Source organism: Artemia franciscana, chromosome 15 (assembly GCF_032884065.1).
Source record: "Artemia franciscana chromosome 15, ASM3288406v1, whole genome shotgun sequence".
Classification (NCBI taxonomy): Eukaryota; Metazoa; Arthropoda; class Branchiopoda; order Anostraca; family Artemiidae; genus Artemia; species Artemia franciscana.
Window position 1 is genome coordinate 39059120 of NC_088877.1, and position 25431 is coordinate 39084550.

The 25431-nt window shown below is 36.2% G+C and overlaps 1 long non-coding RNA gene across 1 annotated transcript; it reads right to left on the reverse strand.

Annotated features, from left to right (window-relative positions):
- Positions 1-561: 561 nt before the first annotated feature.
- On the reverse strand, positions 562-14378 carry LOC136036452 (uncharacterized). Its single transcript, XR_010619731.1, has 2 exons — positions 13238-14378; positions 562-5583 (listed from the first exon to the last, which is right to left on the reverse strand). It is a non-coding gene; the product is annotated as an uncharacterized LOC136036452 (long non-coding RNA).
- Positions 14379-25431: the final 11053 nt, after the last annotated feature.

Genomic DNA, 25431 nt, shown 5'->3' on the forward strand with positions numbered 1-25431 from the left:
GGTTTGGACCTTAAGGGTCTAGTGCCGTCTTACTTACTACTACTTTACTACTATGGGGCGTGATCCATCCCACTGTCGAGTAAAATACAAATGTTATAGCCAATGATAGTGACCTCGTGTTAGGTAATGAGCTTACTAATGAGTATGTCCCATCAACTCAAAACACAAAGTTCTTTTTTTAGAGCGCAAATCAAGTAAAAAAAGGGAGATTTTCGCTCAAAAAGAGCGCAAGTAAAAAAAATTGCCCGCATCCTCTTTGAGGAAAAAAAAGAGTGCATTTCACTCGAAAAGTGCGAAAGTTGGCAACCCTGTTCCTTGGGTTAAATGCAATTCTGGCAAAGTTGCCAACTACTGACGTATAAAGCAAGTGAAAACTGACACCCAAAAAGAGTGATTTCCACTCTTCCGCACCCTCTTTGAGGTAGAAAGAGCGCATTTCACAGGAAAAGTGTGGAAGTTGGTAACCCTGTATCCTGACAGCTTTGTATAGGCTAACTTCAAACAAAATGACCATGACAGTGTAAATGCTAATCCCTTGAGGAAAATTTAACACATAATCTGTTACATTCAACGGAATTTATTAAAATAAAGGAAAAACATGGACTAAACACCCTTTTGACTTGGGTGATAACACAAATATCACAGTTTTGAGGTGAATAACAAAACACAAACCACACTAAATGCATTGGAACTGCACGGTCAAGGAACATAAAGTCACGTGTCATAAGGAAAAATCTAACATAACCTTTCTAAAAAAAAGAAAGAAAAAAAACTCCAGTGCCCAAATATAAACAGATTAATTTCGAATGTCTGCTGAGATTACACTTTAGTTAAAAGACCGAGAAATCTATTTAATTCTAATTGTTGCTTGGGTTTCATAAGACATAATGAACTCTAAAGTCAAATGTTTAAGTTAAAAAGCTAAACAGAAGCCGTTCACTTTAAACACCCGTAAAATAATTTCCCCTATACTTGCTAATCCTAAACATCTTCCATTTGTTATTATTTGCTAGCATAGTAACTGCCAACATAATTATGCAAAAGAATATATATTTAAGCCAAATATAATAGAACATACTAAGCTGAAGATAAGAAAAACGAAAGAAAATTAAGCAAACAAAAAGGATTGTACGGGCCGGGGCACATTTTGATGTGTCTGTACAAGCGTCTAGTGAGCATGGCCGTGCCCAAGATATTTGTTCAGAGGAGTTTGGCATTTTTTGAGGCGGGGGGGGGAGCAAAACTTTAAAAACGCTTAGAAAATCTGTTTATATGCATTTTATTACGTTTTATATGAGACGGACATCCCCCTGTATACGACCGTACTAGTGAGTCTCAAGGTATGGTTACCTTGCAATCTTGAATATGCTACTTATTATCAATGCTAGGTTATTAAGTGACTATATTCTGTTTTTACAAATCAAACCAGATTTCCATTTTCCCCTACACTTTCTGAGGTATGATCTAGTATTTATAAGGGAAAACGATTTCGTTGGTTTTTCATAGCCGAAACATAGTAGGGACGTACTAGAATGACAAAACCTCGTATATTATTACATAATTTACATGTTGAATAAGTGAATCTCCTCTCTCTCTTCCCCTGTTATATGCGACTCGCTGTGTACTGCTTGTTTTATTAATATTGGGCATAATATTTGTATAGCAGTGCCGTATCCAGGATTTTTCTCTGGGGGTTGCTTTAAACAGGAATTTTTTTTCTAGAGGTTACACAAAAACCCTCAAAATCTCATAAAAATTGTTTATTTCCATTTATGTTACGTTTTTACAGGTCAGACGAACATTGGGTGGGATCAAACCCCCATTCCCCCCTCGAAATACCGACTTGTTGTTTAGTGTAATTTTTTATAAACTATTTTAGAGTTTTTTCCCTCGTTACCAAAAATTAATAAGCAAATAATAAACCAACCCGATAGTTCCCTTCATCATTGCTACCATTGCTACTATTTCCCTCGTTTACCCCCTCTCTGTATTTTATCTGATGGTTTCATTTCCTTATTAATTCCACTTATTGTTATTGACTGAATCTTTATGACATATTGACTCATGTACAAATCCCTTTTTATTAATCCTATCATTTTTTTTTTACTTTGTATTTTTGAAATTTGACTGAAATGTAGATTCGGCCCATCTGGGTTTGTAATTGTCATATTTTGGAAACAAATCTTATCTTATTATATCTATTTGCCGCAATTTGTATCCCCACCAATCTTTTCCGTTCCAAAAATGAAGCAAATCCCCATTTTGCGATTTTCTCGAATGCTAGAAAAATGCAGATACTAGGGTTTGGCAAAGGACGACAAAATTCAAACAACTTATAGGTTTCTTTTTACGACTTAGAAACCAGAGAAGCATTGATAATGATACTTGAGATTCAGAGCTGTAGGTCATTTCAACTCTAAAGGGGGTAACCCAACACCGCGACCAAGCTTCGTCTGAGAAAGTCACTTCGCATGGTTTATCATTGGAAGACGATACCCAGATCGTTTCGGGTAGTGGGTTACCAGAGTCAGCACTTCGCGAGACAGGTCTGTTGGATTTTGCGGGTTTAAATGATATGGGCGATGCTGCCGATAGGCTAAAAAATGTGGAATGTTTACTATGCATTGTTTAAGAAAATATGACTAATTAATATACCTTTGAGACATGATTCAAATCAATTCATTAAATTTGAAAAAGTCATTTTGTGAAAAAATGTGGACTCTACAATATACAATTTAATGAAATGATTGTACTGATTATTTGGTGTAAAAACACGGGACACAATCCCCTTGTTGCATTAACGAACTTCAGCATATTTTTAGGTTGGATGATTTACCGCATTTTTTTTTTCACAAAGAAGAGGGCATTAGGCTACTCTGTTCCTTGCAAATAGTAGTCACGTTATATTTTATCCAAAAGCCATAGTCTATTTCACAGTTCTGACACGACTAAAATAAAACCAGAAATTATTTCATTTTGTTGGGGAAAATAAACACCACCGAAGCTAAGAAAATCTGAAGAAGAGTGGTTCGGCCCAACATTCGGGAAAATCCACTAATGAGATAATTAAAAAAAGGGTAAAAGTCAAGACCATATCCAGGGGAGTAGGGGGTCTGAACCCCTCCCAAAATGTTTGCCTGACTCGTAAGAGCGTAACAAAATCGATATAATATGAAGCTTCCTCCCCGAAAAAAATCCTTTTGTCCCCCCCCCCTGAAAAAATCCTGGATACAGCTCTGGCATGACTGACAATTAACCTCTTCCACTCAAAATTAAACAGCTTTTTATATTGCTTGAATGCTTTTATATTTCTCTTATTTTAATTTATTTTTAACTGCGTTTCTTCCAATCCGTGGCAATCTCGGTTTCAATTTTCGTATTCAAAATACATGAAAAACAGAACATTAAGGAGGCACATCAAAGAGAGTAGGGAAGTTGTAGGAGTTGGATCTTCGCCAATTTAAAATGGAAAGATAGAGATTAAAAACTGCTAGCGTCAATCAAGGTCGTATCAAGGATTTTTGTTCGAGGGTTTTTTTAGGGGAGGGATTTCTGTTCGAGGGGTTGTTTTCTTAGGGGAGGGATTTCTGTTCGAGGGGTTGTTTTTCTAGGGGAGGGATTACAAAAAAAAAACTTTGCAAAACACATAAAAATTTGCTATATGCATTTTGATTCATTTTTAATTGTATTTTTAATGCAAAAAACAGTCTTGTTTCTTTTTTTTACTAGTTGATTCTGGAATCTATCTGTGGTACAGGTCTAGAAGATCACTTTTTGGATTTAGATATTAAAATTTCTGATAATGATAAATTAGTTTTTATATTATAAAATAAAGTGAATGATTTTGATTTTGAAATAATTAATTTCGCGTTCTGAGAAAATAGTATACATTCAAACATCACCTACTCAACCTTTTACTCACAATTATTTAAGTATGTAAGAATATACAGTAATTATACAAATTAGACGTCAATTTTTTTAATTTGAAAAAAGGTTTGTCTTTATGTATTTGTTTTTTCTTTTTTTTAAATTTAGATAATAATTTCAGGAGGAGTTTCAAGCTTTGTAACCCCCCCCCCCCTTCACCCTGGATACAGCAATGGGACATATTATAGTGCAGTCTCTGGCTACTCTATTAAAAAGTAGCAATTTTCAAAGAAAATTGGACATTTGATAAGATTAATCATCCACTTGAGAGGACTGAAATTGAAAATATGTGTGGGAAATTAATCAGCATTTTCCCCCAAGAATTATTTAAAGTGAAAAAAAGAAACTCCACAAAAAGTAGGACTAGGCTAGCTTGGGAAAATCCTGGAAAATTAGGAAGGTTAGTTGACTTTAAGTCTAATGGGAACGAAATTCTACTTTTTACCCTTCCAAGTATTTCGAAGTCCATAAAAAGACAAGCAAGCACCAGTTCCGAGTCAAACGTTATCAAACGGTAGATGGCATTGATGATTTTTCGCGCAACACTAGCGTCAATTTCCACTCTTACAAGTTTCCTATACTATACAAGTTTGGTCGTAATGCTTTTGAAATCTGGGGTTAGAAGGAAGCCAGTTACAATGGCCCACTCTATATGCCTGCTCAACTTCAGCTGCAAGATTACTTTTGCTCAAAACACTCTCAAGAGTGTTGAGTGTCCGCCGTAAAACCCACAAAGAACCCCTGAAAAATATAAATTTCATTGCATACTATGCAGTAAAATTGAGCTAAGTAACAACGTCTTTGCATTAGCACTAATCTTCCTGAAATCTTTATTCAGATTAACAGACTCCATGTTGGCTGACATGTGTGGGGAACTGAAGTCAAGTTCAACTAGCTACACATTACTCTGCGTTGGCACTGATCTTGCTGAAGTCTTCATTCAGCATAATAGGCTCCATGTTGGCTGACAAGCGTGGAGAAGTAAAGTCAAATCAGATTAACAGACTCAATGTTGGCTGACATGTGTGGGGAACTGAAGTCAAGTTCAACTAGCTACACATTACTATGCGTTGGCACTGATCTTGCTGAAGTCTTCATTCAGCATAATAGGCTCCATGTTGGCTGACAAGCGTGGAGAAGTAAAGTCCAAACAGATCAACAGACTCAATGTTGGCTGACATGTGTGGGGAACTGAAGTCAAGTTCAACTAGCTACACATTACTATGCATTAGCACTGATCTTGCTGAAGTCTTCATTCAGCATAATAGGCTCCATGTTGGCTGACAAGCGTGGAGAAGTAAAGTCAAATCAGATTAACAGACTCAATGTTGGCTGACATGTGTGGGGAACTGAAGTCAAGTTACTAGCTACACATTACTTTGCGTTGGCGCTGATCTTACTGAAGCCTTCATTCAGTATAACAGGCTCCATGTTGGCTGACAAGAGTGCAGAAGTAAAGTCAAATCAGATTAATAGGCTCCATATTGGCTGACAAGCTCGCTGAATAAAAATCTTCTGTTATCAATTAACTAACACCAGGCAGTTTTACAGATAAGTGGGCAAATAAAATCCGTCCTTTCTTCAGTATGTGACTATGACCAAGTGTCAGATAAGTAAAAACATAATCTTTTCCATAGAGAGATGTTATCTTGTAGCCTGAAAAAAGAATTCAACATTAAAAAATGTTACAACCTGCACCTTTCTTACATTTGGCTGCTGGTCAAAGAATATAATCAGGAGGGAGTTTTGGGGACCCCCCCCCCCCCTTAGCCTACATTCTCCTGAAGCTGTGGTCATTTCTAATTCTAAGTCCAAGTTTTTTTTCTACCGACCCCTCAAAAAGAAAAATTCCTGCGTAGGCCTACTTGACCAGCTGGTTACGAACTTGTGATTTCTTCAAAAAATACTTAAAAACGATGCTTGATAGTAAAAGCGTTTTTTTTTTTAAGACAGGATAAGGATGATATGCATTGGTATAAAAAGTTATTTATATTCAGAGGCGTGGCTCTAGCATATTTATTCGGGGGGGGGGGGGGGGGGGGGGGGGGGGGCAAGAGGAGCCCACATCCAGAGATTCAAGGGGTATGGGCTATATAATTATTTTTTTCTCAAACTTTTTGAGGGGCAGCTCGGGTACCCCCTTACCCCGCCCCCAACGGCATCACTGTTTTATTCACACTACTGTAATTTGTATATGAATATTTGGAAAGTGTCAACATTCAAATAAGCCAAATTACTGCAATAGATTAAACAAAAGAAAACTAGACCTGCTGGGCAATCACAAAAAATAAAACTTAAACTTTAAAATATGGATGGCCTTCATGTAATGAACGGTAGTCGCTAAATTGTAGAGAATTTTAATAGAATCTTTTATTTTTAGTTTTCTTCGTGAAACGCATATAGCTCGTTACTTATCAGTTGAATTTCAAATTTAAGATTAAATGTGGGAATTAGTAAAAAAAAAAAAAAAAAAAAGACCATCCGAGAACCGAAGGAATCACCTAGTTTTGCGCAATCGTATACAACAGAAGTGGGCACTACGCATGTGGAAAATCCACCAGATATGGCACTCTGGGGTTAGAAAGGAGTGGCACTCTATGACATACACCGGGTGATGGAGAGTATTTGGCCTCTCATTAAGTACAAGAATATTTTTCTTCATAAAACTAGGAAAAACTTTGAATATTTTGGCAGGAGCTCGATCGATCGGTACAGCAATGCAAAAAGAACAGCGATAATGAGAACAAGAAAAAGAGACAGGAAGAGGGGTGCAAAAAGCCTCACTTATCAACAATTAAGCCGATGAACAAACACAAACTTAAGGATTCATTAGAATCTTTGATTAGGCCCTCGAGCTTAAACAGACGACTAAAGAATACGAATAAGAATGCTAATTGAAGGTAAAACTGTGAGACGACATCAGGGACGTGGGTAGGGGGTCTTGGGGCCCTTTCTTATTCGCAGCAACAAATCAATTTCTTATTATTACCCCCTCCCAAAATATTGTATTGCTGCCGCCCCTGGAAAAACTCCAGTTTACGTGCCTAGAGATGGTTCACTTACATTTCATAAAATTGCCAAAAACAAACTCAAGAACAAAATGTGGAAATTTCTGACATGATTCGTCCAAGAATCCTTTAAGTCCCATGAACCTTTAAATCTGGATACCCGATACATAGGCTATACGTTCTCTATCTATCCCAAGTATTAATGGGACTGAACTGCAATGAACCAACCATTAAAACAATAATACCAGCAGTTCTAGGCATTTACCCACCCCACCCCCACCCCCCCCAAAAAAAAAACATCCGCAGAAAATATCCGCTCATGAAAACTACCCCCAGAAAATCCCCCCACGGAAAAATGTGGCTTTCCAAATTTGATAGTTGCTTTGGTACTTGTGTATATTCAGAACACACTCAATAAGTGAAGTTAGGTTCTTTCGTGAAACAACCTACGATGCAGGTACATTTCAATGAAATATTTGGTACTTGTTCATTATTCAATTGATTCAATTCAATTCAGAACACACTCAAGAATTTTGCTGAGAAAAACCAGTTTCATAGCCACAAAGACAAAACTCAATTTAGTTTGCTACGTATAGTCATAGAATATAGTGTCTGAACATGTATTTTGAAATGAAGATTTGGGATTTGTCAAATACTGAAAAGAGGCAATTATATTTTTCCAGGATAAGGGGTTGTTGCCCGCAACGTTCTGGGTACATACTTCTAAGTTGTAATTCAAACAATTTTCCTAATAAAGTATTATGTTTTCATCATATTTTGTTTTATTTCATTAGCTTTATCAAAAGTTTGAGTTATATATTTGTACATTAGGGGGGGGGGGTGGGGGGGTGTGCATTACATCAAACAAATACCTAACTTGTTTCACAAAAGAACCTAACTTCACTTATTGAGTGTGTTCTGAATAATACACAAGTACCTTTGTTTTCATTTTTACGTAGGGGTGGGAGGAATTTCGGGTACTTGTGTTTTATACGCTACTCACTCAAGTTTAGGCTACGCTGTGTAAAACTCGAGAAAACCGGTTTCCTTGTTAATTTCTTTCAGCTTAGCGTGAGACAAGACAAAGAAAATAGATGTGAAATATATGATTTGTGCTATATATTTGCACATACAGGGGAGGGTAAAGTATTTGGACAGTTTAAAGTCAGAAAACGATTCTTACTTCATAATATGCAGAATAATTGTACCTAATATATTTTGCATGCAGACCCAGTACACTTTACCCCCCCCCCCCCCCCCTAATGCTCCAATACATAGCTCAAATTTGTTTCTAAAATAACAAAGAAACTAACGAAGAAACCGGTTTGTTCTCGATTTTAACGGAGCGTGAACTTGAGCGAGTGGCGAAGTACCAAAATTCCTTCCCCGTACAGAAGATAAAAAAAAAAAAAAACTCAAATACAATTCTTCAATTTGAAAAAACCTTATTTTCCACAGGAAGGTATTTTCCGGGGGGATGTTTTCCACGGTGGGCATTTTCCACGACGGGGGTATTTTCCACGACGGGGGTATTTTCCGGGGGGAGGATAAACGCCGGTCACCAATATTCCGTCTTGTTCAACCTGTCCTTGGAGGACTCAACAAAATAGCCGTGGAATATATGAAGCCACGGAAAAAACAGAGTTTGCTTCTAAAAAATGTTGCCGTAATTCTCAGAGAAGAGCCAATCAGGTTATTAAAAGGGCGGAGTTGTTTGTCTCTCCAGAAATCGTGCTTCTTTGTCAGTCTAGATTTGTAAGTTAGCATTAGTTAACTCGGTTTTATGAAGGCTATTTTTTTTTCTCCAAAATAATTCAATATGATTACAAAGAATACGTCACAAAAACAAGTCAATGGAAGAAAAAATACATTTGTTATCATGGAAGTAATCCTTCTTTCTTTGATTAAGCATCCTTGTTCTTACCCCGCAAATCCTGGAAGAATGCCAAGATTATTTACATACTTTTTGATTATAGGCTTAAACAGGTGTCCTTTTTCCATTTCTCACCTAGTAGCAGTCACAATACAAACCCCTTTAAGAACGGCATACCGCAAAGGCATGTGGAGTGTGGGAAAAACACATTTGATTGGGGTTATTTGAAAACTATTCCATTTGAAGTCCTCTCGTAATCACATCTAATTATCCCAGGAGAAGAGTGTATCATTAGACTTTGGCAAATTTAAGAAACGATTATTCTTAATCCTTTAAAATGAATTTTGGATCCTTGTTTTTCGGCTGAGAAAACTCTATAAAATAATTACTTGTAATTATCCGCCATGTTTGAACATTAGACAACCCGAGTGTACAGCGGTCATCATCTGTCAGAATTTTGTGTAATTACTAAGTTTTTAATATAGAAAGATATTAAAACTTGGGGCAGAAGCCCTTGATATTCTTGAGTTTGAAAAAGCTCATAATTTGACCATCAAGATTATTCTGGCCTCACAAATATGATTTTTTGTTTAAAATTAATTCTAAATTAATATATTGGGCATCATACATCTGAGCGTTGGGACTATTTGTGTTGTGATGTTCTTTTATATTTCCGATTTTAAAGAACAAAAAAAAATCATCTGAAATTATGCTAATTCTGTGGAAGCAAAAATTGTTTATTTTTCTTCAGACATATTCTTCCCAATCAGAGCACTAATTAGGGGGCAGGTGGAGCAATTGCCCACTTGATTTTGAGAAATCCTTAAAACACCTTTAAAAAATACTTCAAAATACCTTGTTGGTGCCTTTCAAAAAGTCAAAATAAATCCCTGTCCTTTAAATTTCAATTATTGGCGGTACTGATTCTTATATTAAAACCAGTTTTTTCTGAAATATTTATCGAAAATTATGGCCGACAAATACCGTGCGTGAAAAAAAAAACTAAAATGAAAGATGAGTGAAAAAAATAAAATTAAATACTTTAAATGTTATAAAGTAAACAATTTATTTTCAGTGTTTTAATTCTTTTACCTGTTGTAACGGTTTTAAAATGTGTTTAGTCAGAAATCCGTTACAAAGGGGCGGGATTGTAAGCCCAATTGAAAAGAAAAAGCGAATTTTCTTTCATTTTTTTTTTTTTTTTTGTAAAATTGTGCATTAATTACACTAATTTGTGCCTCTGTCGTATTTTTGGAAGCTAATCACATTATTCAAGCCTGTGTGAGAAAGGGAAGCCAATAACCCCTCATTTTCAACACCTGACTGATTCCTGTATGCAATTTTTTAAGCCAATAAAAAGAAAGAAAAGTTATTAAGCCCCAAATCTTTGACAAAAAGTTTGTCTGTTTTTTTTCAACTTTATTCAAAGACATATGTCAACACTGCAATTTCAAAATTAAGTAGATAGTAAGCACCCTTCCCCCTCTAGCACCAAAAAAAAAACTTTTTTGGGTACTTATCGGTTATATAATAGACACTCAGGAAGTTAAGTTAGATCAATGCTAATGGAATGAAACAAAATATGATGAATATATAATAATTTAGAAACAGTTTGGGCTATATATTTGCACATTAGGGGGTGGGGATGGGGATAAAGCATGGTATATATTAAATACGTAGACTAACCATTGCTGTATTTAATATGTGCTATGGTTTACCTCCCCCCAATGTGAAAATATATAGCCCCAAATTTGTTTGCGTAAACCAAACCAAACCAAAATACAAACTAAATACTTAAATAAAATATAGCTACAATTTATTTTGCAACCAAACCAAATCTAATTGTGTGGTAAACAAAAGTTGCTTGACCAGTTTCTTGTGTCATGCTCGCATCATTCGCAATCGAAATTGTATAGTGTCTACTATATAACCGATAAGTACCCTTTTTGTGTCTCCATTGAAAAAAATTACAGCAATGAAACAAAAGTACCCCCATCCCCTTGATTCTAAGACGCGTTTCCCTCTCCTATATTTCCGTGAATTCATGTCACTAGAGCATCCTCGCAACTGTGTGACTGAACACTGATAACGTAATCTCAGATCGTGAAATATCAGCTCCACGGAGCAAAGGGGCCTGACATAAATGTTAGAGGATCTCAATAAGAAATTTCAATTATAAAGGCAATGCTGTATCCAGGAGATAAAGGGTTTGATCCCCCCCCCCCCCCCGGAAATTTCGTCCAAATCGTAAGAACATATCATAACTGATAAACGTATCAAAAATAATTTTATATTCGTTTTTTAAATTTTTGTAATTGAGTATTGTCTAGAGGTGTGGATTTCCAGCCTTAAACCCACCCACCAAAGTGGAAAAAAGTCAACTAGTAAATGGCCAGAAAGAACCCACAGACAAACTTCACATAGTTGACTCCCAAACCCTGAATTACAAGACTATTTACAGTCTTCCTACAACCAGTCAAAGAACCTAAAAGTCATTTTTCTGTTTTCCGCCCTCCCGCAACGTCGCTGCAAACTAACGAAATTTTTAATTACGACAATTACACGGTTGAACATGGTTTCAAACACCAAAAAAATGATTTCGAGCTTTTATGGCGAGCTGCTGTTACTTGAGAATATCAGTATTAGAACAGGTGCGTTTTGGCTGAATGCTAGTCCATTCTGGGGGAGGAGGATGCTAGTCAAGATTTTGATGGAAGTGGAAATACTTTATATTCCTAGATATCTATTACAACCACAAGGAGAGTGGAGGGGGGACAGCCTTATGATTCTGAAACTTTTTTATTCGTATTTCTTGTTCTTTTAATTTCAAGCATTCAAATGCATTGAAATTAAAGCATTCAATTTCTTAAAGCATTTCAATTTCTAACTAAGAAAACTGCCCAGTCCCCCCCCCCCCCCTTAGTAGACATCACTCGGATACATGTTGGCTACTCATAAAACAAATCATTTTCACATTTTGTCTACCTGAGAGCCATTGAAGCTTGAAAGATATTGTAGCCTAGATTTATTAATTATACCCATTTTAGTCCAGTTAATTAGGCCTAGATAGATTAACCAATTACTTCCTTTCATATGGAAAACAAATTTATGAATACATATGGAAACACCTTAGTCAGAACGTTGAAAAATATAGAACATCAAAAATTGTATTTTCACACCAAACATTGTGATTAATTAAACCCTATACCCCGGTGTTCTAATAATACTAGCATTTTTTAATTATTCCATAATTGGCATTACGAAATGAACTGTTAAAGGGGAAAAAGTACAAAAATAATTCAAACCAAAAAAATCAGCAAATATTTGTGTATAGCCTAGGCATTAATTCAGGGATTAGAGGGGGGGGCAAATGCTTCCGGGGGATTAGAGGGGGGTAAATGCTTCCGGTAAGGATTATTAAGTTTCGAAAGAGTAGGCTACTGAATGGGGAATCGAGAGGTTTAATGTTGTAACGGGGAATTGTTGTTATTGTAGTTAGTTTAGAAGGGGAATCTCGTAACAAAATTTACAAAAAATGGCTTAGGAATTACGAGATTAAGGAATAGGAATGAAGTGCAACTTTAAAAGTTTATAATTCAGAAAATTCCAGTCCAGTCAACCCAAAAAAGTAAACGTTAGTTTTTTGCTTCAGCTTCCGTTATTTTACTTCAGTATCAATTCATAGCCTGTATTGATGTTTGAAAAAAAAAGATAACAAAAAAGACTAAGTAAAACAGATAAGGGTAACACTGGAGTATTAGGGTTCTTGTGAAGGGAATACACTAATCAAATAGAAGTAGTAGGCCTCCCATTAGAATCTTTATTTCGTGCTCTTTCCTAGTATTATGCACGGTTTCCCAATAATGCGAACCCCCCCCCCCCCACCCCAACGGTCTCGAATACAGTCCTAGGAGTATATTGAAAACTAAGAGAAAACGCTAATACAACGAAAGTCTTACTTTATAATGTGCTGGATGTTCCCATTAATCAGAGTATCATGTTTCCTCCCATTGTTATCCAGTTTTTTAAATCATTAAGTAACATTTTAGTAGATATTGCTATCAATCACAGTCTCAGAGTCAAGACTGCAGAGAACACTGTTTATACAAAGAGCCCATGACGTGTCACTGGATGAAATCAACGGATAAATATATTATTAGGACATATTATTATTATATATTATTAGATATATTAGATATGTAGATTATTTAGATATATATCAGATATATGATTAGGATTTAATAAGATATATTATTAGGATTATTAGGGTATTGTCAGAAAAGCGAGGAAGATATTTGGAAATAACATAAAACAAGGAGTATCAACATATTTCCTTAGACGAATTGATATAAGCCTAGAACTGTGGCTATTGAGAAGGAAACATGTTAAGATAACCCTCCAGTGTTATCCACACAAGATCAATACTTACAACGATATTGTAATGAGCGACTGAAACTCCAGTTGGCAGGTCCAGGCTATCTTGCAAAGTGTATTAAGTCATCTTTTTCCTAACAAAAAGGCCAAAACTTGGGCCGACCCAGACTGTGCCGCTAAATGAACGGGAGACCATCCATCTTGGTTTGTGACTGCTAAACTGGCACCAAATTTCAAGAAAATTTTAACCAATTCTAAATTTCCGGTTCTGCACACATAGTGCAGCGGTGTGTCACCATTGTCATCCACAGAGTCTAAATTCACCGAAACGTTTTTCAAGAACCTTGGTAATTTCACTTAATTCATTGTTTTCAATTAATTGCTTAAAACGTTCTAGGGACTCGTTACATATTGGGCTTTGCAGTACTTCATTTTGAGACACTAGCCATCCTGTCCTCTGATCACGATGCCAACAGGCGTTACCATGTTTTCGAGTAAAATCCCAGCGTTTCTGGAAGTTCGAATTATCAAAATCTTCATAAAACGAACTATTATGACTAGAAAAACTCGACTCAACTACATCTACACTTTCATAGCTTGCTACACTTCCACAGTCTGACATTGATGGGGAAGGGGGTGAACTTTCCCCATCTGAATTTAAGCCATCACAGCTGTAGCCGTAGACTCTATCCATGTTTGCTGTTCAAAGTTTTCAGTAGAACTGATGTAAAAAGAGACGCGCTTTCGGGTTACTTCGAACGGCGTGGGAACCTGTGGGAACCTCAAACTGGAAATGTGTTAAATCATCCACTGATAAATCATCATACGGTTTGGCTATCATGATAGAAATCATGACAGTTTACTGACGAATCAGTTACATACTGTGAAGGTCCAGTTCTATAAGTATGATTGCTATATTAGGTCTTAACTGAAGATTGGTCTTGAAACATTAATCTCATAAATTAATCATTGAGCTATCATTGTAGATTTAAACAAGCTTCTAGGCTATGCCCAGATTGGCAAAAGGGGTCTTATATTCAAATGAAGACTACTACTACTAATAACTCACTGCAGCACCAAGCCGCCTGAGGCTAACACAGCTACGCAAGCTCCTCCTCCAACCTAATCTATTTAAAGCCTCCCTCTTTACACCCTCCCAGGAACTTCCCATTTTCTTTAAATCTTTATTTATGACATCCTCCCAACCCAGACAAGGACGACCTGCTTTCCGTTTAGCCCCAGACGGTTGGCCAAAAAGGACAATCGTCGGTAATATGTCATCCTTCATCCGTAGAACGTGGCCTAGCCATCTCAACCTTTTTTTCATATAGCCCCAGAAAGCGGGATTGAACCACACTTTTCGTACAACCTACTGTTTGAAATGCGGTCAGTCAGCCGGGTACCCAGAACAATCCGTTGGCAATTTCAATGAAGAAATACGAAAGAGGAATACAACTTTCGACTAACCCATTAGTTTTTTCAAGCATATTTTGATTTTTCTCGTTTTGATTCTTGTTTTTCGGAACCATCCTTTTTTATTAGTCAAAATTTTGTACTTCGTGTTTTTTAATGAGATTTGCAAGTTTGGAGATAAACCTCATCTTACCTAACATTTAGAGGAAATATTTCAATTTTATCCAATCACCAAAGGATGGGGGAGTAGTCATCCGAGTTTAGAAACTCTCTCTCACTCTAGAGTAAAAATTTCAAATATTTTTGTGAAGTCACATTATAAATTTATGACCTGATTTGAGTAGAGTTAACTTGATTTATGTCTTGGACGCCCTCATGGGTCGTATGCTGGGGATCAGCATCTCCTTAACACGTTCATGAATCATTCTCTCTATATGCTTTTCATTTATCTGATTATTTCGGAAGGCATAAGATGTCCCTTCCAAAGTTATCACGCTATCTTTTTTTGGTGATTTTGGAGTACGATCCACGATTTTCTACTCAAACTTGGCCAACCGCATGAGTAGCTGATATGGGTGTGCCTAATTGGGGCTAAGGTGGGTCGCACGTCCTAGCCCTCCCACTTTTGGGCTTCTTGTCACCCGCGAAAAGCCCCTACACAAGGGTCCAACTAGCTGAGACAACTTAGTTCCTATATTAACTCGCATTAGCCGGTTTTTCTGCTGATTAGCTACGAGGAATTTCCAAAGAAAAATAATATGAAAAACAGCGTAAATGGGAGTGGGTCAAGTGGAATTTTCAGAAGAAAAATATCTTTCTTTCTACGAAAATTACAGAGCCCCTTGATCAGTAAATTTAAACCTTGTTTTTTGTTCTTTTTTTTTCTTTGATTGGTTTTTAAGATTGGACCATTATAAAAACTGAACAGTTCACCATGAATGTCATAAACCTGTCTTAAAGATTATTAAAGATGGTTTAGCTTTCAAAATTAATTTACGTGATTAAATTATATCGTGTTTTAGATTGATTAAATGGTTTATTATCATTTCCGATCAGTTTCTGATTCTGATTTCTGATCATCTCTTGATGTTACCTGCTCTTGATATTACACCCATGTATTGCCAATAGGTTTCATATAATTTGCCATTCCAAAGGTGGATCTAGAGCAAAATCTTGGGTGTTGGCTAATGGGACAATGGCCCCAATACTTGACCAAATTGACAAGTTTATTTAAAAAAGGGTAAAAAAGAGAGGAAATGAGGGTGCCAAAAAGTATTTGGGGGGCGTGCACCCCCGCCCCTCAGGTCTCCTCCCTGGACATGCCCCTTTGCCTTTCTTAACTTCGCCCTAAATTGACGTTCATTTTGGATTATTTCCTTTTGTTCCAATTCAAAACATAAAAATAAATATTTTCCCCCTATGAGCTCTGTAGGCTAAAAACAAGGAAAGAGGAAAGAACAATAAAATAAGTATGAAAATAAAAAGAAAAGTGCAACTAGACTCTACTCCCCGTCATTCATCAACTTGAATCGTACAGTACGAACCTCGGCAGACCCGGCAAAAATAATAGAAAAAATAACGGTCACACAACCTTCTTGCATCCAACTTGAAAATAAATATAATATTCATAATACCACCCTTCTACAATCAACTTAAATTAAATGGAACTAGCTTTAAAATTCAACTTCTATTCGTGTTAAAAAAAAGATATAATTTATATATATTCAAGGTATATGAAAGACTAACTCCACTGTAAAATTAATAATCAATTACTATTTTAAGGTGGAAACTAATCATTAAAAATTCTGCCATCAGACGTTTGAAGTGCCAAATGAATAACTGCCCATGCCATAGCAAGAAGTATATTCTATACTCATGAAGATGTCACCAAAGAGCTAAGATTATACCGAGTGCAAGGCATGGAATTCAATAAGCTTTTGCTACCAGATTATTCATTTGATTTTTTGTTTTTTTTTAGCCAGTTTATTCAGCTGCCAGTTTGCTACCCCATGAGGCAAGTACATATGAATTTTTAGGCAAGATGACATTTGGGTGGGCTGTACAGGGCAAACTACAGGCAAGATACATGTAGAAAGCTACAAAAAACTGTGAAAATATTGAGTTTTAGGGGGTACGAACTCAAATATCACTACTTCATGTGTATAAATCCTGTACCTACCATTTCTAATTATATAACCTTTTTTTTATCATTGTTCATCGGATTTTAAAAGTAAAAAGTAGGTGTCTTCTTTCTAGCTCAAGACTATCTTGAAGATGAATTGACTTTATATCTTGTTAAATAATTAAATGCAAGTTTCTTCCAGAAATAAGTAAAACAAAAGCTAAAAATTAAAACGCACAAAATACAGCCTCTATATAAGAAGTATTGCCGCCTTCTTCTATTCCAACTCTTCAAGCTAAGCTTTAACTTGCCACAAAGTTTCAAATTGCTAATCAAAGCGTACACAGTTCATTTCTCTGTTCAAATGTTCTGAGAGGCAAAAGAACAAGGCCGAATCCAGGGGCTTAAACCCCCCCCCCCCCACGTCGAAATGTTTGTACAGCCCATAAAAGCGTAATAAAATGAATATAAACAAATTTTTAAGCGTTTTTGTAAACCCTCTCCCCTCGAAAAAAAAATCCTGAAAAATGTTCTTGCAAAAGATACACCCTAATATGCTTTAAGTAAATGGTAAGTTCAACTTTAGCACAAAAAAGGGAGAGACTGAGGGGGTGGCAGTCCCTAGTTTCAATTTCCGTTTGGCTTTAACTTCCCTTTTACTCTTGCACGAAAAAACTAAGTTTTTTTTTTCTTATTTTCGGTGTTTATCTTCTTTCTGCTTGGTTGTAAATCCTTTCTTAGGTCTGATTTTGAACCAAGCTTTGCCTTTGATTGATATCTGTATCCGCATAAAGGGTATACGTCGGTCGGCGGAATCTGATATAATCCGATTATATTTATTCATTGATATGCGAAGACATTTGATGATTTGAGCCAAATAATATGTAGCCGTCTCTATTAGTAGAGCTATTCATCTGATTAGTCCTTATTACGCAGTTGCTAATTTTTCAAATTTTTATTTTTGCACATAGTTTCTTCTATTTGCTTAATATAAGCTTGCTTAATAATTGCTTAAAAAACTTTGCTTAATAATTTTCCTTATTATAAGCTTGATTCAAATTTGTTCATTAATAAACAAATAGTATCTTCGTACAGAAGCTTTTAATAGTTAGAATATCAAACAGTTCGTGGTAACGAACTGTAGTAAGGAGCGATCCGGCTCAATAGTAACCAAAACTCTAAAAAATTGAATTTTGATATCAATAGCTACATCAAAAGAATCGCATTTTAATGCTGATTTTAAATATATAAGTTTCATCAAGTTTAGTCTTACCCATCAAAAGTTACGAGCCTGAGACAATTTGCCTTATTTAGGAAAATAGGGGGAAACACCCCCTAAAAGTCATAGGATCTTAACGAAAATGACACCATCAGATTCAGCGTATCAGAGAACCCAACTGTAGAAGTTTCAAGCTCCTATCTACAAAAATGTGGAATTTTGAATTTTTTGCCAGAAGACAAATCACGGGTTCGTGTTTATTTGTTTGTTTTTTTTTTATTTTTTTTCTTTTCCCCAGGGGTCATCGTATCGACCAAGTGGTCCTAGAATGTCGCAAGAGGGCTCATTCTAACGGAAATGAGAAGTTCTATTGCCCTTTTTAAGTGACCAAAAAAATTGGAGGGCACCTAGGCCCCCTCCCACGCTCATTTTTTCTCCAAAGTCAACAGATCAAAATTTTGAGATAGCCATTTTGTTCCGCATAGTCAAAAACCACAATAACTATGTCTTTGGGAATGACTTACTCCCCCAAAGTCCCTGGGGGTGGGGCTGCAACTTACAAACTTCGACCAGTGTTTACATATAATAATGGTTATTGGGAAGTGTACAGTCGGTTTCAGGGGATTTTTTTTTGGTTTTTGGGGTGGGGTTGAGGGGAGGGGGCTATGTGGGAGGATCTTTCCATGGAGAAATGTGTCATGGGGGAACAGAAATTCAATGAAAAGGGCGCAGGATTTTCTAAAATTACTATAAAAAACAATGAAAAAATAAACATGGAAAATTTTTTTTCAATTGAAAGTAAAGTGTAGCATTGAAACTTAAAACGAACAGAGATTATTACGCATGTGAGGGGTTCTAAAAATTCTTTAGCATAAAGAGCGAGGTATTTAGGAGGAGATAAATACCTCGCTCTTTATGCTATAGTATTTTTAGTAATTTCAACTATTCATTCTACGGCCTTTCTGATTCAGGGGTCATTCTTAAAGAATTGGGACAAAACTTGCGATTTAGTATAAAGAACGAGGTATTAACGAGGGTACAAACCCTCTCATATACATAATAAAAATTAAAGAATATAAAAGTTTGTTACGTAAGATAATTCTTAAGTTACGTATATTTTTTACTAATAGAAAAATTCGTTAAAAATAAAAATTTATAGTTGCCTTTTTATGTAACCGAAAAATTGCATGGCAACTAGGCCTCCTTTCCCATCCCTTATTTCTCAAAATCGTCTGATCAAAACTAAGAGAAAGCCATTTAGCCAAAAAAGGAATTAATATGCAAATTTCATTTTAATAATTTATGTGTGGAGAGCCAAAATCAAACATGCATTAATTCAAAAACGTTCAGAAATTACATAAAAAAAAACTAGTTTTTTTAACTGAAAGTAAGGAGCGACATTAAAACTTAAAACGAACAGAAATTACTCCGTATATGAAATGGGTTGTCCCCTCCGCAATCCCTCGCTCTTTACGCTAAAGTTTGACTCTTTGCCACAATTCTGCTTTTTAATACAATTAAAAGCTTTAGCGTAAAGAGCGAGGGATTGCGGAGGGGACAACCCATTTCATATACGGAGTAATTTCTGTTCGTTTTAAGTTTTAATGTCGCTCCTTACTTTCAGTTAAAAAAACTAGTTTTTTTTTATGTAATATTTACTATGGGTGTGTGTGTGTTTGTGAACCAGATTAAGAAAAGACGCTGCTGAAACCGAACGACATTCTAATAATGAGTGAACTTAGAGAATCCTGGCACAATTTGAAGATGTTGTTTCTCCGTGGGACAAAACCGGATTAACTGAAGGATAATGTTTATTACTATTTACAAAAAAGGGGCGTTAAAATTAATACAAAAATTGATAAAGCCTTCTATCTGTTATCTATGATTAATACCTCAATACAATTACCCATAAAAAAAGTGAACCTGTCTAAAAGCTTCCGAGGGGTTTTTGACTTGCTGAAGAAGTGAATTTACAGGCTATAGTTTCCCGATTTCTCAAAAAGCGGGCATTCTTTGGACAATTTTGATTTTAGGGTGACAAAATCCCATCTTATCTAGGTAGATGGGTAAAACCTATTTCTTAGGACCCTCGAAGATGTTGAATTGGATACTTTAATGATTGTGCCACTTTTTATGGTGGTTTCTTCGCCTTTTCTAGAATTATGCATAAGTTCTGATAAACTAATTCTTGATTACTATTATCACTACTATTAACAATTCATTGTGGCACCAAGCCACCTGAGACCGATACAGTTGTGCAAGCTCCTCCTCCACGCCACTACATTGGAAGCTTCGCTCTTCCCCCTCCTTTAAATTTTCAATTACCTGTATATCTTTCCCTATCACCTCTCTTCGTCCCATTCGGGACAAACTGCTTTTCATTTGACCCCAGATGGATTGTCAAAGAGTCCCACCTTTGGCGATCTCATCTCCCTCGTCAGAGGAAACGCTATAGCGTTGCCTATTGCAAAGGTCATAATGCTCAAATGTTTTATTTTTTTTCTCATAGGCACTTCATAGCGAAGAGGTGGTTGTATAAACCTCAGAAAGGTCTCATTCAATGGGAAATCGGAAGTTCTAGTGCCCTTTTTAAGAGTCAAAAGTGATCGTAGGGCAACTAGCCCCATTCCCTTTTTTCTGTGTCACCAGTTGAATTGCCAAAAAGACCGATCCTTGGCAATCTCCCCACATTCGTAAAACATGACGTAACCATTTTGATCCTTCTTTCAAAATAGCCATGGAAAGTGGGATTGAAGCCCACTGTCCGTTCTGTTTATTGTTTGATATTCGATCAGTCAAGCGAGTCCCTGAAGTTATCTTTAGACAATGCCTCTGGAAAACATTGAAGGCGATGGGGGGCCTCAAAGAATTGTTGTTTCTTGTTCAGTATAATATGTTTTTTAGTTTTTGTGAGCAAACTAGTTAGCATTGATTGGGTGATCTTGTCATAGCTTGCAGAGTCCCCATAAAAAATCAGAATAAATGACAAAGTACTTAAAGGAGATACCTACTTACCCAGAGCCATCTAACTTCTCCTGTTTTGTGCCGGAAATTTTCAGGTTTGGTGAAATTTACATCATTAGAACGTCTAAATTTCGGTTTATTTTTCTATGAAAAGGGGCAGAATTAAATTTTTTGGTACTTATGTATTATACGAGAAGCACACGAGAAGTGAAGTTTGGCTAATGTTAATGAAATAAAACAAAATATCGTGAAAATATAATACTTTATTAACAAAATTGTGAAAACTACAACAAAGAACTGTGGAAGGGGCCTGTCCAGAGCGCATTATATTAAATATTTAACCCAAATTAACCTTGCCTAACCTAACCAAAATACCAACTAAATGTTTAATTAAAATAAAGCTACAATGTATTTTCCCAGCGAGCCGAAGCTAATTGTCTTGTATTAACACCACGAAAAACGGATAGCGTCTCGCTTTCGCGATCCAAATTCTCGAGTGTTTCTCGTATAATATATGAGTACCAATTTTTTAAAATTCAGGAAAGAACAGTCCCTAAAAATGTTCAAGCATGCCCGCTAGGAAAAAGCTAAAAATCAGCCAAAAGCAAATATTATTTTAGCAACTTGATAGTTTTGGGAGCTACTTGCGGTGCTACCTACTGTGATTGAAAACCTTGCTGAATCTGGGAAAGTATTTCTTTATGTTTTAGGTAAATTGAATAGACAGCACTTTGCAAAAAAAAAATTAGTAAAATATCACATTTTCTTTATCTTAAGCAAGCCTCTCGTCAGTCTTACGAACTGTTGACCCATTCAAGATCCTCTAAATTTTTCCAAAATATTGAAGGAAATATTCTTTGAGTAGGTTGGTAGCATTGGCAGTTCCCTATGGTGCTGAGAGAAATCGCTAATGAGCTCTTTGTCTTTGACTCGGTCATCCGACACTAAAATAATTTTTAAGATATCGAATAAGGTAAGATAACAAATCTTCTGCTGCCTTTCGAAGCGCCCATGTTTCAGAACTATACGGTCTGTAATTAATTTTTATTTAAGTCCTCTTCCGGTTTTCTACATACAATGTTTTGATCCAACCATTCCTAGGAGAAAAAAAAAGAGACACATGAGTGCTATCCAGGCGAAAAACTGATTTCCCTTGTTGTTCAGTGGGATGGACTGTAGACCTCCAATTAAGGGCATAACTTCAATGGTGCAGTCTTTATGCCAATTAGAGATCATTTTATGAGATTTCAAGCTCTTTTTCAATAATTCTCAAAATCTTTCTTTTGCAATGAAAAATTACTTTTCAGTTAAACTTAAATGAAAATTAATATTTTCAGTATCATTTTCCAAGAAAATATTTGCCAACAGACAGTTTCTTCAAACGCTCATTTTTTAAATTTTGGCTACCATGGGCCGTGGTTTGGTCTGAAATAGGTTGCAGATACTGCTACAGAAAGGATAACTCCAGCAGCAGGGACATACGTAAGAGGTAATCAGGATAAGCTCTCAACGAGATCCTGAATTTTCGTGATTTCCTTGGTGCTTCTTATTCAAATTATCAAACAGAATTTATTTCTCGTTATCACCCCTCCAAAATACTTGTATTATTTTCCTCCCCCTAAAGATTAAAGATTAAGTAGATTTCTTCCTAAAGATTAAAGATCTTGAGTACGTGTCTACCTATCAGTATTAGTTTATACAATGTAAAATATCTCAAAAACATCAAAATGAATGCCTAAAATAGCTCCAAAAACTACACTATAATTTTACATAAAAATATGGTCTAGCCTACAAATCTAGAAAAAAAAATTTGTCAAAAATACTAATAATCGAAACCACTGAGAACTTTAAGTGGGAATTTTCCACTATGAATATGAGAAAGCATCGAATTACTTAATTCTATTCCCACAATAATGTGAGATATTTTCCACGGAAAACTGGGCCTTCTTTTAGCTCTCTCACGAATGGGATAATTCTCAAACCCGAATAACATCCGACATACAAGACCAGTCTAAAATGATGACACAAACTAAGCATCGTGTGAAAAACTAAACATAATTTCATATTTGCTTTACAAATTATCTGTCCAAACAGTCAATTTACATTTTGGACAAGAATATGACAGATATGAATATGTTTATCTTGTAAATTTTCATAGTTAGTTTGCATAATGTGTAATTTTGATCCTCCGTCACAGTGTTGCCAAATAAGAAGCATTTGAGCAGTTTTGCAAGATGATTGCGAGTCGAAATCATCAGATTAGCATCTTTTCGAAAAACACTGTTTAGAAAAGTTGTACCTCTGTCTCATTTCCTTTCTAGCAAAAAGTGTGGAAGCCCCCTTAAACTTCGGATAATTTCTAATCATTTTGAATTTAAAAAACGCCCTTTGATTATGTTTAAAAATAGGATATTTGTGTGTAATTGCCGCATGGTTTGATGTACTATGAATGTGAATTATGGAGACATCACTTCTCCTGGGCGTGGCCACACCGACGTTTTAATTTACACCCAAGGCCGTATCCTGGTTTTTTGTTCGAGGGGGTATTAAAACAACAAAAAAACCTTAAAAAAACGCATGAAAAATTCGTTTATATGAATTTCTGTTAAGTTTTCACGAGTTAGACAAACAGCCAATTTTTGGGGGAAGGGTTCAAACTCCCTAACCTCACCCCCCCACCACTGGATACGACTTTGTTTTCAACCAATATGTAAATATGAAGTGCAGTATCAATGCAATAAATTAGGATACAATTATACGGTATTTATGCTGCTAAAAATAGTCACTAGAAATAAAAGTATTTTTACGAAAAATTACTGGAATTAGAACTAATTTTTTTTTTTGTCGGTACAAATTTTGTATTTGTAGGTACAAATTTTGTAGATACATCTTCTTTACTGACGGCGACCAATTTGCTGCTATTGGTGTATGTGTACTTACTTATAATTGGACCACGTTCGAGGCTCGTCCAGGACCATGGTGGCGTCCAGAATTTGCCAACAAGCGTCCCTCCATCGTTCTCTTTCAAGTACGACTGGCTCGATCAACTGAATCTATTGTCCATTCCAGCGATGCCTGTGATTCTTGAAACCTCCCAATGGCCCGAGGTCGCACTCTAATTGTCGATAACCATGTCTTTTTCTGTCCTCCGGGCGTTTTCTTCCAGTGCGTAAGGGTGCATTTCAGTGCAAACAATTGCATTTCATGCACTTGTTTGCTGAACAAGTCATTTGGTCGGCGGAGTGTATGCCCGAACCACCGTAGACATCTTGCTTTGACAACAGCAGAGACAAGTGGTATATCACCAGATCTTCTTCTGATAACGTCATTAGAGACACGGTCAGAGAGACACAAGCTAAGAATACAGTGCTGACACTTGTGGCGGAAGAGGATCAAGTCATTAGCTTCCTCAGCTCTGAGGTGCCAGAGGTGCCGTAAAGAAGTACAGAGAGGACCAACGCGTTATATATCCGGAGCTTTGTTCGAAGAGAGATTTCATTTCGTCACCAGAGGCACTTCCAAAGCTGAATAAGTACTGCCCAGGCTGTGGAGATGCGGCTTTGTATTTCATTTAGAGCCTCGCTCTTGGGATTTACATGGGAGCCTAGATATTTGAAATTCTGAACCTCCCCGATTAGGATACCATTTAATGTGATCAGAGTTACATTTAGCCCAGAGGTGCGCATTGATTTTGTTTTCGATTGGCTGATCTTCAGTCTGGTAGCAAGGGATCTTCATGGTCTTAAAGATCTGGTCCCTGACAAAGTTAAATAGAATGGGCGGTTGGGCACAACCCTGTCGCACTCCTTCGTCAGATGATATTCCTTTATAGATTTCTTTATGATTTATGATATATGATAATCCTTTAGATTTCTTGATGTTCTTTGACAAAAGGCTCTTGTATCAAGGGAAAATAATTATTTAATTACACAGATTAGTTTTAATCTTATTCTGGTTTCATTTGACAAATTCTGACGTGTCGAACAGTTCGTGGTAACGAATTCTAAGTAAGGAGTGACCCGGCTCAATAGTAACCGAAACTCTAAAAATGAGAATTTTGATACCAATATACACATTAAAAGAATTGAATTTGTGTGATGATTTAAATATATAAGTTTCATCAAGTTCAGTCCAACCCATCAAAAGTTACGAGCCTGAGAAAATTTGCCTTATTTTCGAAGAAAAGGGGAAACATCCCTTAAAAGTCATATTATCTCAATGAAAATTCAATGCATCAGAAAACCCTGCTGTAAAGGTTTCAAGCTCCTCTCTGCACATATGTAGAATTTTGTATTTTTAGACAGAAAAAAGATTAACGGTACGTGCTTATTTTTGTTTTGTTTTTATTTTTGTTTTTTTCCCAGGGGTGATCGTATCGACCCAGTTGTCCTAGTATTTCACAAGATGGCTTATTCGAACAGAAATTAAAAGTTCTGGTGCCCTTTTTAAGTGATCAAAAAAATTGGAGGGCAACTAGACCCCTCCCACGCTTATTTTTTCCCAAAGTCACCAGATCAAAATTTTTAGATAG